We start from the raw sequence: 12,467 nt of genomic DNA on the forward strand, positions 1-12,467 counted from the left end.
TTATGTAATTAAAACTCAAGCTTTGTAATGAGAACACGGAGTAGCAGTAGCCAATCACAAACTGATCGGAAACTTTAGCATGTGTGGCGATTACAGAAGTAGGATCGGTATAAACTGCCCCCGGGAGAGAAAAAGAAAATTCCGTCCAATAAATCACGGCGTTGGCACATCCCGAACTGTAAATCTCCGAGCTTCGGAAACGGAAACCTCCCCGAGGCCGGTCGGAGCGCGCCGGCTCCCCGGCACCCCGCGGAACCTGGCCCCGCGGCGCAGGAAGATGGATGGAGGGAACCACACGATTCTGGAAATCACTCACTATTCTTCCTTTAAGTCAGTGTTCAAATCCAGACCAGATGCCTCTCTTTAAAAATAATAAGAAAGGAAAAAAAAAATGCTGTCTATGAAATAAATTGGAAACTTGTTTGCGAAGGTCCGGCCCTCCCGCCCTTTCCAACGGGAGTTTTCCTGCTCGCAGGAGCGGGTGGGACTGGGGCGGCCCCGAGGGTCCAAGCGCAATCCAAGGGCTGCCCAGGACCAGGACAGCAGCGCAGCCACCGAGACAACGTGTCCCCCATGGAGCACACGGGGGGACAACCCCACGGAAACGGCCCTGGACACCCGGACACGGAGGGCGCGGATGGCGCGTCCGGAACGCCCGGACACGGAGCGCAGGGGCTGCCTGCAAGCGGAACTCCTCAGCCCTCAACTGCCACCATTTAGTCGTCAAAAACTAGTTTTTTCCCTCGCAGGTGTTGGTGGTCACTGCATTGGTGTAACGCGGTCGCAACTGGGACCACAGTATCTTGCTGTATAAGATTCATATATTAAATAGTAGGTGGGGACTGTTTTTTTTTTCCCTTATATGCATAAGGACAGGATTTCTGTTGCTAGGTTCAACATCAGCTTCACTGTCTGTACATTTTTATGTAAATAGTTGTCACAAAAGCAGAAGAAGAGTTATTTATTTCCATCTCTGAATTCCTTTTCAATCACATCCAGCAAAAATGATTCTCAGTTCCCTAAACACATTTGTTTCCTTATTTAAAAGATATTTATTAGCAGTTGGGAAAAATGCATACACATTTCTGTTTCTTTTCTTAGAGCAGTTGTCAGAAGCCTTTTGTACAAACCAGTAAAATAAATCCTTGCAACTTTACAAAAGATGTACCAACAACTTTGTGCATCTGTGTGGTTATTCTGTCTATATTTAAAAATGGCACCTTTTCTTTCCTTGTCCCCCTGTTTTTACACACATCTCTCTGCATGGGAAAAGCAACACACATCAGCATCCGAGGCAGCCTCTTCGCTCAAAACACAGCAAAAAAGAAAATGAAAAAATATGAAAATGCTTTGCAGAGTGCACTGCAAAGATCCATGATTGAATTATAGTGCAGCTGTCAGCAGCTGTTTCAAAGAAGCAGGGGGTAAATTAGTTCTGTTTACTGCTAACATAGTTCAGAGATTTAGTCATCCCAATAAAATTATAGAGGCACAAGAAAGGAAAAAAGAAACTCCAAAGGAACATCAGCCAAGAAGCTGACATTTTCTAATTTAGATTCTTTTAGCATATTTCAGAGATGCTGCTGGCATGAGGTTTCCTACTGTGGATACCACACCGCATTGCTATGGGGGCAGCTGAAGAAAATCGTGGCCCCAAATCTCCGGATTAAGTAAACATTATATCTTCAGGACATAATAGCAGCTTTTGTGTTCTTGTTTACTTTGAACTGTGAGCAAGGTTGTGCCAGTTTATGTAAATGTATTTGCTGATCCAGAGGATTAAATCATCGGCATTTTGGAATTAAAACTACCATCTTTCACAAACGATTACAAACTCAAAAGCAGATTTGCTTCATGTGCCGATCTGAAGTTCAGCAAAATGTCAGTAAAAAGACCTCTATGAACCTAAGCGCAGGAAAGGTCCTGTAAGCCTAGGCTGTTTTAGAAGGAAGATCCTCAGGTGGTTCTCAGCATGGCTCCAACTTGCCTCATTTAAGATTAGTGCAAGTTAGATGTCCCTCCAGCAAGAGGAAAGGTAGGGAGAAACAGGAAAAAAAAAAAAAACGATCAGCTTGATGGACCCAGCCTTACTATGGAGTAGCCAACAGAAGGTTTATCACTAGCTTCAGCAAGTCCAGCCCTGTATGGCCAAACACCAGCTGCTTTGAGCCCTGCCACGAGGACACGGCGCCCGCTGGACACGCTCCGCGGCGGCCTCCCCGTCTACTGTTCTGGACGAGAAAGCCTTGACATGAGGCTCTATGCTGCCATAAACTGGCAGGGCCATAAAACGCTAGTGAACCAGCTTCGGAACTGCTAGATTTATCTGAGTAATGACATTTTAAAGCACATTTAGAACCTTTTATAGATCAGTTATTCTAACTTCCTTTCAGGCCAAACTCGGAGGATATTATGTTTGCTTAACTGAGAGGCTTGAGCTCCGTTCCAGGACTGACAATAGGATCTCTTGGTCCTTAAGCAGGAAGCAGCCTCTGCGGCTGCCAAAGTTCATATAATAAAAGATAATTTATTTAAGGGAGGCAAAGTGCAATTTTAAGATTTCTGATTTTTATGGAAGTGTCAGTAGTAAAGCCTAAAAATGGAGCGGGAGAGCAGAGCAGGCCCGAACGCAGCTCAGGGCAGCGCTGCCAAGGACAGCGGGGTTTCCTCCACGGCTCTACCCAGCCCTGTCGGCGCTGCCTGCACTTGGAACAGGCACTTTCTGCATGAAGGAAAACCAAAGAGACTCATCTTTCGAGTTCAGGATTGGCATCCTCAGTATATTTCTATCCAAATACCCCGCTTGTTGACTCCTGATGCTGCCATGGATGCATGTTCTCTGTATTTAGCCATTGCTTTGCAGAGAAAATCTGCCCAATTAAGGAAAAAAAGGAGGCTGATTGAAGTTTTTATTTATCAGGTAAAGATTGACAAGAGCTTGAGGCAAAAAGAGAGAAGCACTTTATACTGCAGTCATTCATTACCCAAGCACAAAAGCAACACAAGTGGGTTATTACGGCTGCTTTGAGTTACTCTGGACAGAGAAGCACACTAAACACCCACACCTCTACTCCCTTTAACTTCATGCAGTAAATAGGTGTTATATTCCCAAACCAGCACCTGAGAAAGATACCTGTTTAAAATTTCTGATCTATGTGATGTGTGGATTTATTTCATTGTGTGCAGACCTTCATTTTCCTAGGGTCTATTTGCTGATCGAGGAGAGGCCTTTCAGTTTGAACATTTTGAATGCTCATTGGATACTGAAGTTTGCTACCTCAATAGCAATCTGTCATTTTCCCCAATTAACAGGACCCTGCTGTTGGAAGGAATTCCATAGGGGAAGAGCGCACAGCCTTTAGACAGCACTGGTCAGGTTTTGCATTTAAAAAGAAAGTCAGACAAGCCAGAGTCAAATTTGTCACCTTCACATTTTTCCAGCAGAGAAGAGTTTTTGGGAAAACAAGAGAGAAAAGCTGCAGCCTTAGTCCCACAAGCCCTCAGAAAGGCAACTTTCTCACTGGGTTAGCCATTTTGACCGTTTTTGCAGGCATAGTTGAGCATTTAACCATTTGCAGCACAAGACTCTACACAGGGCTGCCCAAGTTGACCTCTATCATCTCAACAAGCTGCCCTGCTTGGCTCCACTAAAGCCCAGTCCCCAGCCAGTGACAAATAATTTGGGAAAGGGAGCATTTGTGACCGCAGAGCGAGTAGCTGCATCCACTGCCCCATCCGTGGTGTTGCATATAATGAGAAACACACACGAGTCCTTCCTGAACCGAGGGTTGAGGCCGAATCAGAAGTGGCCTGAGTTGGCACCTCGGTGCTGAGGACGGCCTTGGGCTAATGCTCTTAGTGGAGGCACTTCTTAAAGCGGAGGGGAGAGGGGAATAGCAGGAGCTCAGCTGATCCATCAGCTCCAGGGCATCGGCACCTGAGGGTCAAGCCCAGGCCAGTGCTGGAGCTCCAGAGCTGCACATGCAGGTTCGGGAAGTCACTGGCATGTGAAAAAGCCTCTCAGGAGGCCCCAGGAACCCTTCCTGCCCTGCTCTCCTCCCTGATATCACCGTGTGACCTCTCCAGCGAGGCCCGGAGCGGGCCGCAGCCAGACACTCACAGTGACACGACGCGAGGTGACCTTTGACTGGGCTAATGAAGGCAAACTGTTCCAAGCTGCTGCATTTATCCCTCCATTATTTGTTGCTGCTGTGTCAGGTGCTTCATATAAAATATGTGGAAGTGGAGAGATTCAGTGTCTGGATTCGGTTATGAAGGGTCAGAGCTCAAAGATATCATTTCTCAAGTCTCAACAATTTAAGCCATTTTGTTTGGCGTTTATAACAAGCTGTAGACAAGAGTGGAGAGGTCACTGGCTCTACAGCTGTCTGTGGCTTGTGCAAAAATACAAGTCACAGGCAGGATTAGTTGTCTTCTTTAGAAAAAGAGGGCAGTTTGGCAACTACTTAATGAGAACAAATTCTTAAAATTAACTTGCATCTTAGACTACACACCAAGTACAAGGAGCGAGCACACACACAGAATCACAGAATGCTCAAGGCTGGAAGGGACCTCGAGAGATCATCTAGTCCAACCCCCCTGCTCCAGCAGGGACACAGGGTCCATCCAGGGAGGTTTGAAGATCTCCAGAGCAGGAGCCTCCACAGCCTCTCTGGGCAGCCTGTGCCAGGGCTCTGGCACCTCACACCAAAGAAGTTCTTCCTCACATGGAGCTGGAACTGCCTGGGTTTCAGCTGACACCCATTACCCCTCACCTTGTCACCAGCCACCATGGAGAACAGCCTGGCCCCATCCTCCCTACAATCACCCCTCAGATAACTTGAACATGTTGATCAAATCTCCTCTCAGCCTTCTTTTCTCCAGACTAAACAGGCCCAGCTCACTCAGTCTTTCCTCGTATGACAAATGCTCCAGTCCCTTACTGATCTTCGTGGCTCTCTGCTGGACCCTCTCCACACTAACATACCCACCAACTTAAGATGGGTTAATGAAGAATTCTGTTTGTTTCTTACAGCAATTTCCTACCAATACTCGCCAGTGTTTGGATCCTTAGCTCCTAAACTCACCGAGTTTTGTTGTTCTTCCTTAACAGGGACACATGATCTGGCTGGGCTGCAGTTCTAAGACTTAGTTAATTATCCAAGACCATGTTTCATGAAACCTCAGGGCTGAACTTCAGAGCAGGCAGCAAGGAGATGCAAGGCAATTGAGATGTGCAGCTACTCCCTCCACAACTGTGTGAAACAGCCAGGTGCATCTTGCTGAGTTTCCCCCAAAACCCTGCCAGAGATTTTGTAGAGGAGGTACGTGACCCTCCAGGAGGTTCTGCCACTACTGACCTGAAGCAACTTTAATCAAGAGTTCTTTTTCCTAATAGCAGACTTTTTTTGTTTGTTTTGTTTTAATTAATACATAAATGATTCCAAGCTCAGCCCATCAGTTACTTTGGTTTCACATGACTACTGAGAAATCAACTGTAGAAGTTGGTGCAGTAATCTACACGCATACCACGCACCGAGTGTGGAACTATAAATACTGGCAGGGAGTCTGGTTTAAGAAGCTGCTGTGAACATTGTGTCAGAACAGCCCTTGGAACCCCCCGTTTCCCAAGATTTATATTGCAGGGGGTGGGGAGAGAATAAATCCGATTTTGCTGGAACGTTGCCTACAACTTCTCAGCCATAAAGACTTTATTTATGGCTGTTACACAGCATGAAGGATTCAATTTGTCCTTTGTTATGAATTTCAGTGGATCATGTAACTGTTTATTTGCAGATATTTTTAAAAATAAGTTGACATTTTTGGTTTGCAGGAGAAAACAAAGCTCTTCATAGCCCATTCCAGCAGGGATGTGCTCAAGCCACACTCCACAGACTCAATATGGTGGGGTCCAAAAGTCCTGCAACTTCCACTGGGCCTACAGGAGAAGGTGAGAAAGAGCAACCAGGGCACTTGGTACCTCTGTCCACCAGGACAGGAAGAAGATGATATTCTGCATTTCTCTATTTCGTACATGCTGTCTGGCTTAGAACCAACCTTGGGAAACCTGTTGCTTCGAAAAGAGGTAACAGCCATAATATTTAAATGAGATGGAGAGTCCTTCTTGGGAAATGCAGGAGACTAACATCAAATTAATTCTGTAGATCACTTACGTTCCCCAGATGGGAGTGACAGCCTTTGAGGAAGCAGATCTGGTTTTCTGCTGCACCTCTCAGACAGTAAACAAAGAAACCTCTCCATCAACACTGCAGGATATTGAAGCTGTTTTTGCTCCACTTCCCAGACTATGCCAGACATATGCTGATGTCTTCTCAGACTTGTCCTCCTTCCCTTTCTTGTTATGGAAGGCAGCAGAGCAAGGAACTACAAAGCCTGGGTAGATGGAGCCAGACATATGCTGATGTCTTCTCAGACTTGTCCTCCTTCCCTTTCTTGTTATGGAAGGCAGCAGAGCAAGGAACTACAAAGCCTGGGTAGATGGAGCCCTAGACCAAGTCATGAGGACTGTCAGCATCTAGGTCAGTCCCTGGCTGCAGTGAGCCATGTAGGATGGAGATTCAGGTTAGAAAACCCATGGACTATCTGCAATCCTGTCTTATCACATCACAAACATACGGGTATCTGGTTGCAGAAGAGCCCTCCTTCACCGAGGGCAACTGATTTTCCAGTAGGGCTCAGAGAATGAATACTTTTATTTTTTGTTACCAACGCAAATGTTAATAAGCTTTACTGCTCTCGATGCTTCTTTCCGAGTATAAAGAACAAGCCGAGTATTTCTGCTTATACCACTAACACAGTTATATACTTAAGAGAAATATATAGGCAGCAGTTTTGTAACAGTGCTTCCTCCCATACATCCACAGGCATCACACGAACCGGAGCACACAGACCCTGTCCTGCCAGCGGGGCTTCCACGAGCTTTGGATTTTGTCAAGGCTTCCCACTTGTGGAACCAGGTGACTGCAATGGTTCATTTGCTTTAGCTTTCAGATCTCCCAAAAGTGGCAGAAACAACCCCCAACAAAAGCCATGGGTACCTGCACCTGGTTGCATGCTCATTGGGAATTCAGATGTATTTCTGCAAAATCTTATTGCTTTACTGGAAGCACCCAGCTTTGCATACACACTGCTGATACAAACACACCACTGACAACATTCTCTGTATGGAACAGCTCAGTTCTTTCCTCTCATGTCAAATGCAGACATTGCATTCAGTCTTCAATGCACTGCATGAACAAAGAGCAGAGAATCAGAAGGATCAGCCTTGCGGCATGCGTGACTTGCTCAAACACCTGCTGGTCCTGTTACTAAAGGTTTCAGGAAAGTGATTTTGGACAAATCATTCTTGGTTTGACAGTAGTGCCCTCAAGAGCTCTTTGCTCTGCACTCAGCTTCCCCAGCTTTGGTCAACCCCTACTCCACAACCTACAGGTTCATTGGGCAAAGAAATGGCCCATCTGCCCATCCCTGCTCCTGATCTCTGAAGGGAGGGTAGAATTAAGTGTTTTGCAAGGAATAACACAGACCTGCAGAACAGTTTCCTGATTCAGGGACTCAGCAGGTTTCCACACTACAAAACATGCTGTATGTCAGACATGAAAATTCAACACCTTCCCCTTCCAGTCTTTTCTACCTACACGACTCTGAGGAAAGAAGAGTTACCAGATAAGTACACAAAACATTAAACTACAGGCTCTTCCCTTTACAAATTAAGGAGAGACTTTCTTTAGAGTGTTTACTGATAAACAGAGTACCCTGTACTTTAAATCTTCATCTCTGGTACCTATCTTAATTGCTGCTTCCAGTTTGTTTTGGCCTCTTTCAAAAGCAGCAGCATAAATAACTGCACACTGAGGATAAAGTCTGCCTCCGACCCATCTGTCCAGTTTCTCCCAGCAATAATTTAGGAGAGGAGAAACTCCACTCATTGCAAGCGAGAGCAGCTTTAGGATTCAGCCATCTTTCAGAAACCAGAGATTTACCCCCTTTAATAAGATGCTGTTTGTTTTGGCCTACAACTCACAACACAGTAGATCACAGCCACCACCTGACGCTGTTGCCTTGTGGTCATTGCATCAGTCCCACCCTTAAACTGCCACATCCTTTCAAGCCTGAAAGGTGCCTTGGCCTCCTCCTAGTTTCATTTGACTTTGCTGGACCCAAAGCTGCCTGGTTTTGTGATCTGCTCCACGCTTGCAACAGCCTGCGGGGCCTCCCTCTTCCCACCATCTATTTTCTACCCCCAGCTACTTGATTACAATAACATGAGGAGTTCTGTGGTGATGGGAGGGAACTTTCCTCAGTCTAATTTATTTTTAAGCAACACATCTAGAATACGAGATATCCACCGAGCTATATATAAATATGGCTAAATTACAGAGCGGGGGGGGGGGAAAAGCCCTGTATTTCCAAAAGCCGCAACACCACGAGGCTAGATTATCTGAATTACTGTCATTACCAAAATTGCTAGCTAAAGAAGAAACTTCCAAGCACCATACATTGCTCTAGCAGTTTGACTATAGGAACTGTAATTACAGAAAGTATTTTAAATCACGCCAGTACAAACAAGATCTGGAAATGGAAAATACCGTGCTAGTCATTACATCTGGAAATTAATGGCTGGCATGGAAATGCATGGAACTGGTTACTCATGCTGAGCAGCGGGCACGATGAAGTCATGCCCACCACCTCGGCCGTCTACCTCCGACTGCAGGCACAGATCATTTCCATGGCATCACCCGCGATTCCCAACGCTGCTGGCAGCCGCAGTCACCCCGCTGTGCTCCCTCGAGGACGGCCGGCCGCAACGTTAGGGCACCCTCACCTCGCAATCTTGGTGAGCTCCAAGGAAGGGGCAAGATGCGAAGGCCAAGGGGCCACATGGACCACACTGCTCCGGGCACCACGAGGTGTCTTTACTTTGTGGGTCAGTCCGCACAGAAAGACCCAGGTTGCCTTAATTAGCAGTTTCCTGATAAACACCGATTTTTGAACTCAGTGATCATGCTCAGCTTATAAGAGTTCCCTACAAGCATTCTTGATCTTCCCTTACCCCCGCCCCCAAAAAACTTTAGGAAAACATGGAGCTATTTTTGTGCTTCAAATACAGATAGTTGACAGGTTTTTGTGATCCTGCAGGAAGCCTGAAGTCAACATTGCCAGAAATACTCATCCTAAGCGAGGGGTGTCCTCCTTTCCCTTGAGACCAGAGCAAGGTTTAAAGCCACACACAAAGAGGTATTTTAGTGATTCTATCTGGAAGAACAAGTTGTAGGAAATTCTTACTAAAATCTCTTTTAAAAGAACAATTTGCAACCAAACCTTTCCAAAAAAAAAAAAAAAAGCTATAAAAATAATAATAAAAAAATACAGATCTTTACATCACAGGGGCTTTCATCATTAGCATTTAGTTTCCCCTACCTGTGTTTGGCAGTAAATACTGCAAGTTTACCAGCAAAAAAGGTACCATTTCTCCCTAATGTCCACACAAGGGAGTGTTTGTCACCCCGGGGCCCATCCGCAGGGTCTGTCCCTTGCAGGAGGCAGCGGCTCCCTCCGTCCCCGTCCCGCGCTCCCCGATCCCTGCGGCCCTGCTCCTTCCTTCCGCAACGCGGAGCCCGTCTCCAAACACCTCCAGCCCAGACAGGGGCTGTTCTTATCTACAGCCAACCCAGCAGAGCAGCTGGCGTGAACTCCTGCCTACAAGATCAAAGGGAAGCTTGCCCCAGTAAAGCCGAATTACTCAGAGGGCTGGAATCAAACAGCGCTGGGATAAAGCCTCGGCACATCCCACTCAGGATTAGAGCGCGGAGCAGCAGCGTCTCTGCAGCCAAAGCCGTAGGCTGAGCTCTGCTGTCCCAAGGACGAGAGCAAACTTGCTTTTGCAGGTAGAAGATGAGCTTGCCGCGCCTGCCCTGCGCTTCCACATCCCCTGCTCCAAGCAGGGACACCGCTCTCCCGTGTGGATCGAGTGGGGTCTGCTTCTCCTCAGGGATGTGACCAAATCACAGCTGCAAAATTCAGGACCATCTCCCTCCTCTAAGCCAAGCATGCAGATAACAACCAAAATAACACTCCTCAAAATAAATAAATGAGCCAAATCCTCCCACAGGTTTCCCAGGGTTCTTTCAGCTCGGGTCTGTCCGGGTTGGGAGCAGCTCTGCCCAGCATCCCAACCCCTCTGCTTTCAGCCTCCTGAGCAGCCTGGCTGAGGACGCTGCCCAGCACCGGTGGAACAGGCAGGGCACGACACAAACCCGTCTGTGAACCACACTCCTGGCCCAGCTACGTCCTCCAGCACCAGCCACACTGCAGTATTTTACACAGCCATATTCCTCAGTAAGCCAAGGCAGTACTTGGGAATGAAAGACCAAGCTTACCTCTTTAGCACCACGTCTTGCCTTTTCCCACTTTCCTCCAGCAGAGTCTTCCCAACAGAAACAAGTTGCAATAAAAAGCAAAATCAGCGCCGTATCTTTCTATGGAAAGGAGAGCTCGCTTCTTCCTGAGGTCACCAAAACTCTAGAGGCTGAAAAAACCCATCTGCTTCCTCATGAGGGCTGGTGCCCCCTCAAGCCAGACCTCCACTGCTGAGCCCTCAGCTTAAGTTAGGTTCTTAGTACGTGGCATAAAATCCTACAACTCAGTCCTCTCTAAAAGCTTCTGCTTTTCACCCATTTGACCATAATTTACACAGCAGGTTTTCTCAATAACAAGGCAGGATTTCTCTTCCCCCAGGTGATACAGTTTAAGTACAAAGGAGGCCGTGTCTGTCCTTCTCCCAGGGAAGGCCCTGCATGGCTGAGGGGACCGGGGGTATCTGCCTTCTGTGCTGTGATCCAGAGGGAGAGGCAGAACGGGAAGGCCCATGTCACACCTGGAACCTGCTGCTTCCAAATCCACCTGGAGTCGTGGCCAGGTGGTCACAGCTAATCAGTAGGTTCTGCAATAGCAGAGGAAGCCTCTGACCGGATCTGCAAAAGTGTTTAAGTTAGTTTTCAATCAACTCATGCTTGGAAACGACATCAAAACACAGATTCTGTCTGTGTTCATGTAGGGGATCACTTTTTGCATCACAGGTGGCTGCATGGATCCTTCTTGTTCATTTTTGACACACATTTCAGAGATGGTTTAGAGCCATCATTCCTTTATCTTTTGTAAAGCAGCTGGGTATTTCTAGTGAAATCATTAACCGGAAAAATCTGTTTCGAAAAGGGCAGATCTTACAAATTCCATGGCTGAGCTGTAATAACGTTTGTCCCCAGGATAACCCTCTCCTAAGCCCATCTAGGAAGTCTGAGTGCCCCAGTTCTGCAGAGAACTTGGTGGCACTGCTGTGTGCGTGGGCTCGTCATGGGCTCACCAGACCAAGGCCTCCCACAGGGAGGTCTGCTAGAGCAACAGAAACCTCCTTTCTTCCCCTCTCTTATTATTTGCACTATCTTTCATCCAGCTCTGTATCAGCCTCCCAAACACTTCTGCATCTTCCTCTAAAGCCATGGTTTGTAGGATTAGCGTTACTTTAATGTGGTCTTTGTTATTTTTGCATCTGGGCTCCACATTTAGGAATTCAGCACTTTGCCATGCAGCAGGGATAGAGTGACAGTGGCCTGAACCACTTAACTGGTTGTTTACCAAGTCCCCTGCTTTCTGCATCTAGCTTTTCCTCCAGATTAATCTCATATGCAGCCTCCAACACTCCAGCAACATTCCCTCTGCCTTAGGAGTGAATTTCTGTGTTTAAGGATGGAGATAAAGTGCATGATGCCGTAATAGAGCTGAAAAATGATTAATATAACAGTATTTCTGAGCTTACTCCAAAAAAAAGGATTTATATTGAATTTGGATAATTACTACACTAGCACCTGTACATTAAATAGGATACGTTACTGTGATATGGAAGGGTCCTGCTTAGTCCCGCTGTCTCGGAGCAGCACCCTGGCTGCCTGGGTGCAAGTTTGGACAGCAAGACATACAGCAGGGCACGAGCTGGAGGTGGCCCCTGCACCTGCTCAAGGAGATTCTTTTCTCTCTCCTACTTTGTTGAATGGAAAAATTCCCTTTCCGGATGCTTGTGATGTTACCTTCAGCCCTGGAACAGGAGTGCAGACAAGGGATCTTCCTAATGCAGCACACAAACATACATTTTGTGTGACATTTTCTTTCACTTTTCTATTCATTCACTATTCATTTACTTTTAGTTTGTAGAATGCCTTGGTTGAAACACTATAGAAAATAGAAAACTAGAATTGGTTGAATGTTTTGACTGAAACATTCAATTTTATCAATATTTCTCTTTTTGCCCACTGAAAAACAGCTCAGGAATTAAAAAAATCTATAAAAAGAGAATTGCATGAATACAATACAGATGTCAAAAGTGGGAAAATTATTTTAGGTTTAAATTTGTATTGAAGTTTGATGGAAAGTTTTGTAAAGAACTTTTTAAA

This window comes from Tinamus guttatus, unplaced genomic scaffold (genome assembly GCF_059628265.1).
Source record: "Tinamus guttatus ecotype Peru unplaced genomic scaffold, ASM5962826v1 Tinamus_guttatus_pri_ptg000027l, whole genome shotgun sequence".
Classification (NCBI taxonomy): Eukaryota; Metazoa; Chordata; class Aves; order Tinamiformes; family Tinamidae; genus Tinamus; species Tinamus guttatus.